Source organism: Gymnodraco acuticeps, unplaced genomic scaffold, assembly GCF_902827175.1.
Source record: "Gymnodraco acuticeps unplaced genomic scaffold, fGymAcu1.1, whole genome shotgun sequence".
Classification (NCBI taxonomy): Eukaryota; Metazoa; Chordata; class Actinopteri; order Perciformes; family Bathydraconidae; genus Gymnodraco; species Gymnodraco acuticeps.
The window spans coordinates 564637-570636 of NW_022989751.1; positions in this window are offsets into that span (position 1 = coordinate 564637).

Here is a 6000-nt window from a genome sequence, read left to right on the forward strand (position 1 = left end):
AAACTAAATGACGGAAGCATTACCCTGAGAAAGTTAAACGAAAAGTGTGCTACCCCCGGCGCTTATATGTCAGTAATATCAGCCCCTTTTACAAAGGAATGTTGCGCCGTTATTCGGCTGCGTCACGTAAATTAGCTGCCAAGCTAGCTGCCATGCGGAGCTGACTGCCACTGTGGTTTTCGCTCTGCAGTTAATGTTATTCATTCAGTTGTTAAGTCATTCAGCGAGACTGATGACAGTTTATACATTTCACTGCGCTATAGACTTTTTTGGAAAATCAGCTTACTGCCACCAGGTGTGTGTACAGTAGGTATGACACTTTGTAAATAGCATTTTGACTCGACAAGTCAATTTTTTTCCTGCCATATTTGTTTAGTGGTTAGCTATAAATGCTGCTTAAAAGGTGCCTTTGGACTACAGGGATGATCATGCGATGGAGTACTGGGATGTTTCTGTAAATACTGGGATGGATGTGATAAATTGTACAGTGTGGTGACACGTTATTGGACATAATTCACCTTGCTTATTGTGTTGCCACACGGACCCTTTAGTGGGGAACACCTGTAGCTTTAGCTGCCATTCCTGCTAGCTCATCAGGCAGAGCAGTGCATGTGTTAACCTCTCTGAAAGTAATGGATAATAAAGATTGGAACTCCATTCTTAATACACCGCCTCCGACTCTCTTTTCACGGCACTACACTGGTGACCCTGACTTTTCCGAGAAAGTTTCCGGAAAATTAACGAACATGGCTGAGCGCGATGTTTTCATAAAGCTGCCGGAATTCTGGGAGCACACCGCGGAGGCATGGTTCGCACACGTGGAGGCACATTTCGCCTGCCGACAGGTCCGTGACGGGGACCTAAAATACTACCATGTGGTAGCAGCGCTGGGGAGCTCCACGTCGTCCAGGTTGGTGGGATTCATCGCAGCCCCCCCACATCATGGCAAATATGAGGCGATTAAGGCCCTTCTCCTTAAGACATTTAGCTTATCTGCTAAGGAGAGGGCCCGCCAGATACTTGACATTCAAGGCCTAGGAGACAGCAAGCCATCCCAGCTAATGGAGAAAATGCTAAATCTGCTAGGGGGGGAAGATCCCCGTATTTTATTCACGGAGATTTTCCTGCGTCACTTGCCTCCCCGGGTACAGACGGCGCTGGCCAACACGCCTGTCACGGAGCCCCGTGCTTTGGCTGAGGAAGCGGATCGTTTTTTCCTGGCTACGCAACAGCCCGGGGCAGAGACGTTAGCCGCGACGCTCAGCGGCCCACCGGCAGTCAAGAAAGCGTGGCGGAGGCCGGACACGGCTGTGGCTAGCCGGCGTGGAGACGCCGGAGAGTGCGTTTACCACGCACGTTTCGGGACAAGGGCGAAGAGATGCATCGCTCCGTGCAGCTACAAACCCCCGGGAAACGGAGGAGCCGGCGCTCAGTAGTGGCTCTGAGCGTCGGCGGCACGTGCAGGCTCCTCTTCGTCAGCGACAGCGTTTCGGGGAGCCTGTTTCTGTGTGACACGGGCGCTCAACGGAGCGTAGTTCCAGCGTCGAGTGAAGACGTCGCCCGTGGGGGGCACGGACCGCGATTGACGACGGCTAACGGCAGTCCCATTCGCACGTACGGCGTGAGGCCTATGTGTTTGTGCATCGGAGGACAGCGTTTCAGCTGGGATTTTGTGACAGCGGACATTTCTTTTCCCCTCCTCGGAGCGGATTTTTTGTGTGCTCATGGACTCTTAGTGGACGTTAAGAATAGGCGTTTGGTTGATGCCTTAACGTTTTCTTCCCTCGTGTGCACACTTGGCAGCGCAGCGGCTGTCAGGCTCGCTGTCAGGTGCAGACACGTTTCTCAGACTGTTGGCCGAGTTTCCAGACCTGTCGCTACCCACCTTCTCTGCGCTTACCACTAAGCATGGCGTGGAACACCACGTCACTACCGGAGGGCCTCCTGTCTACGCCAGGGCCCGGCGGTTGAACCCTTCTAAGCTGGCTGTAGCGAGGGCGGAGTTCGCAACCATGGAGCGCCTGGGCATTGTCCGCCGCTCCGACAGTCCTTGGGCTTCCCCCCTGCACGTCGTTCCCAAATCGAACGGCGGGTTCCGCCCGTGCGGGGATTACCGCCGACTCAACGACGCCACTACGCCTGACCGCTATCCGGTGCCGCACATTCAGGACTTTTCGGCGCATCTGGCCGGTACGGGGGTGTTTTCCAAGGTGGACCTGGTGCGTGGATACCACCAGGTGCCCATGCACCCCCTGGACATTCCCAAGACAGCAGTGATAACGCCTTTTGGACTTTTTGAGTTCCTGCGGATGCCTTTTGGACTCAAGAATGCCGCTCAGACGTTCCAGCGCCTGATGGATTCGGTGCTGCGGGACCTGCCGTTTGTGTTTGTTTACCTCGACGACATACTCGTCGCCAGCGCTTCAGTGCAGGAGCACCTGTCCCACCTCCGAGCCCTTTTCACACGGCTCAACGAACACGGATTAATCATCAATTCTGCAAAGTGCCAGTTCGGGGTGTCGGACATCGATTTCCTGGGGCACCGCGTCACCAAGGGCGGTGCGACACCTCTGCCAGCGAAGGTGGAGGCTGTTGCGGCGTTTCCTCGCCCGCTCACAGCCCGGTCGCTCCGTGAGTTTCTGGGGATGGTGACTTTCTACCACCGTTTCATCGCCCGGGCCGCACACATCATGCGGCCGCTGTATGAAGCGTTGAAAGGCAAGACCCCCGTCCAGGAGATCGACTGGACAGCAGAGGCGGACGGCGCTTTTGCTGAGGTCAAGACCGCGTTGGCTCAGGCGGCTTTGCTGGCACACCCATCATCTACGGCTCCCATCTCCATCACCACGGACGCGTCAGACTACGCGGTCGGCGCAGTGCACGAGCAGTGGGTGGAGGGCGCTTGGCAGCCGCTCGCCTTTTTCAGCCGCCAGCTGACGCCTAGAGAACGCAAATACAGCGCCTTTGACCGGGAGCTCCTCGGACTTTATTTGGCCGTGCGGCACTTCCGTTTCATGCTGGAAGGCCGTGAATTTACGGCGTTTGTCGACCACAAGCCGCTCACCTTTGCCATGTCAAAAGTGGCGGAGCCTTGGTCGGCACGTCAGCAGCGGCAGCTGTCCTACATATCGGAGTTCACTACGGACATTAAGCACGTGGCTGGCAAGTCGAACCTGGTTGCTGATTGCCTCTCCAGGGTCGTCATCGGTGCCGTCCAGTTGGGCCTGGACTATACTCGCATGGCGGCAGACCAGGTCACAGATCCCGGCGTCCAGGCCCTGAAGGTGGAGAGCGCGGGGCTGCGCTTGGAGGACGTGGTGTTCGGCGACGCGGGCATTACTCTCCTGTGTGACGTCTCTACGGGCCTGGCGCGGCCTGTCGTCCCTGCCAGCTGGAGGCGTCCTGTGTTCGAGGCTGTGCACGGCCTGTCACACCCCGGCGTTAAACCTTCGGTCCGTTTGGTAGCGGCGAAGTTCGTTTGGCAAGGACTGAAAAGGGACGTGAGGACTTGGGCCAGGGAGTGCGTGGCTTGTCAACGCGCTAAGGTGCACCGCCACACGAAGGCCCCGTTGGAGCGTTTCTTGGTGCCTGAGAGGAGGTTTGATCACGTCAACATTGACCTGGTTGGTCCGTTGCCTTCCTCTCAGGGGTTTTCCTACCTCCTCACCATGGTGGACAGGACGACCCGTTGGCCGGAGGCGGTTTCCGCTCGTTTCGACATCAGCCGCAGACGTTGCCCGGGCCTTCATTGCAACGTGGGTGTGTCGTTTGGCACCCCGTCAGACATTTCCTCAGACAGGGGCTCTCAGTTCACGTCCGAGCTCTGGAACGCTGTGGCAGGCGGTTTGGGGGTTAAGCTGCACAGGACTACCGCTTACCACCCTCAGGCTAACGGTCTCTGCGAGCGCTTTCATCGCTCCATGAAGGCGGCCCTCAAGGCCGGCCTTACGGACGGTAACTGGGTCGACAAGCTGCCCTGGGTGATGCTGGGCCTGAGGACCGCACCTAAGGAAGATCTGCAGTGTTCTACAGCGGAGATGGTCTACGGTCAGCCGCTGAGAGTTCCGGGGGATTTCCTCCCAAATGCATCGGCTCCCTGGTCGGCGTCGGCCCAGCGGGCTTTCCTGCGTGACGCCGCTGAGGCCTTTGTTCCGATCCCTACTACTCAGCACGGTACTCAGGTGTCCCAGGTTCCCGCAGAGCTCCGCTCGGCGGAGCACGTGTTCATCCGGCACGATGCGCACAGAGGCCCCCTGCAGCCCCCTTATGATGGGCCTTTCCGGGTCTTGGAGCACGGGGACAAGCACCTGGTGGTCGACCTGGGTGGCAAGGCCGAGCACGTCTCGGTGGACCGGGTGAAGGCTGCTCACCTGGACTTGGACCAGCCTGTGGTGCTGGCTCGACCTCCGCGACGGGGCCGCCCCCCGGCCTCGTCCCCTGTCACGGATTTAAGACCTGTTGTTCCGGTCCCTCCCCTTCCGGGGGCCGCACAGGCGGGAGTCACTTTTCCGACTCCCGTGCTCAGGAGTCGTGGGGGTCGGCGTGTCGTTCCTCCCCGCCATGCTGATTTTGTTTATGTGTGAATTCTGGGGGGGCTTGTGTGGTGACACGTTATTGGACATAATTCACCTTGCTTATTGTGTTGCCACACGGACCCTTTAGTGGGGAACACCTGTAGCTTTAGCTGCCATTCCTGCTAGCTCATCAGGCAGAGCAGTGCATGTGTTAACCTCTCTGAAAGTAATGGATAATAAAGATTGGAACTCCATTCTTAATACACCGCCTCCGACTCTCTTTTCACGGCACTACAACAGTAAGTATTTTTTGTTTAATCTGTCTACATATCGTTGCTGTTGGGCAGAAACCATGTGTCTCCATATTTAAACTATGTTTTTTATATTTGTAAATGTACTAATTCGTCATAGTGTTGTACACAAGTAATACAAATAGATCTACAAGCTATTTCACAATTTTAAAATGTTAAAATTATAAAAGGAACAATTTTGGACATACACGGTTTCCACCCGACGGCGACGATGTACAGTAGTAGTCACTGTCAGTTAAGAAGTTACATGTTTGTTTTATATCTTTTTCAATTTGCCGCAGATCTGCATGGTCCAAACTTGTCGCATTTTTCATTCACTCGGGTGAAGGGTTTCTGAGTGGTTTTGTGTCTGCTTAGGGGTCAATATAAACCATACTTTACACAGGTCTCTGAATTTATCAAAACTTTGGCGTGGTGCATATCTCTCACACCATGCATACTGTGTGCAGTCTTCTGAGTCCGCTGGTGTGGTACACTGATTTACATTACTGATGCTCATCCGGCAATTCTAGGTGGCTGTCACTGTTTGTTACATTAACCAGTTAAGCCCTGAGCTTGTTTTTCAGGTTTCAGGCTCGAAAATGCCACTAACACAACAAAGACTATATCTTCACTTCTAAAAGGGGTAAATTAATAATCTTTTCTCTCAAAGCAAGGTTACATCTGTGAGTTGGATGTAGAAGTGTCAGAATCAATATAGATGTGTTTATTTTAAAGTAAATTCAGATGGAACATAGTAAAAACATGTACATTCTAATGTCCGCCTAAAAAAACCCCCATTACTTATAGTGAAAACCACCCTTGAATGATGAGCTAGTAGACTAAAAGCTTTAGGGATCCAAACTATAACATATAATAAGTACCCTGTATCAAGATTGATGGAAAACAAGTGAAATTTGACCTTTTTAGAGAGGTTTAGAAAAATAAAGTCCAAGCGGACTCACCTCTGGGTAATTTGGGAACCCTCAGTTCCATTTGAACTTTTTCACTGTAAAAATCATTTTATTACTTTGAATTATCACTATAGGTATTCATTCCATCCAAATACAACTGTTGTGAAAAAATAAATAAATAAATAAAATAAAACATATTATTACTCTGTTATCCTCTTAGGCCACACAGACCCGAAACCGCGTCATTTGCAGGAAACAACGTCTAAGGAACCTTAATATTTA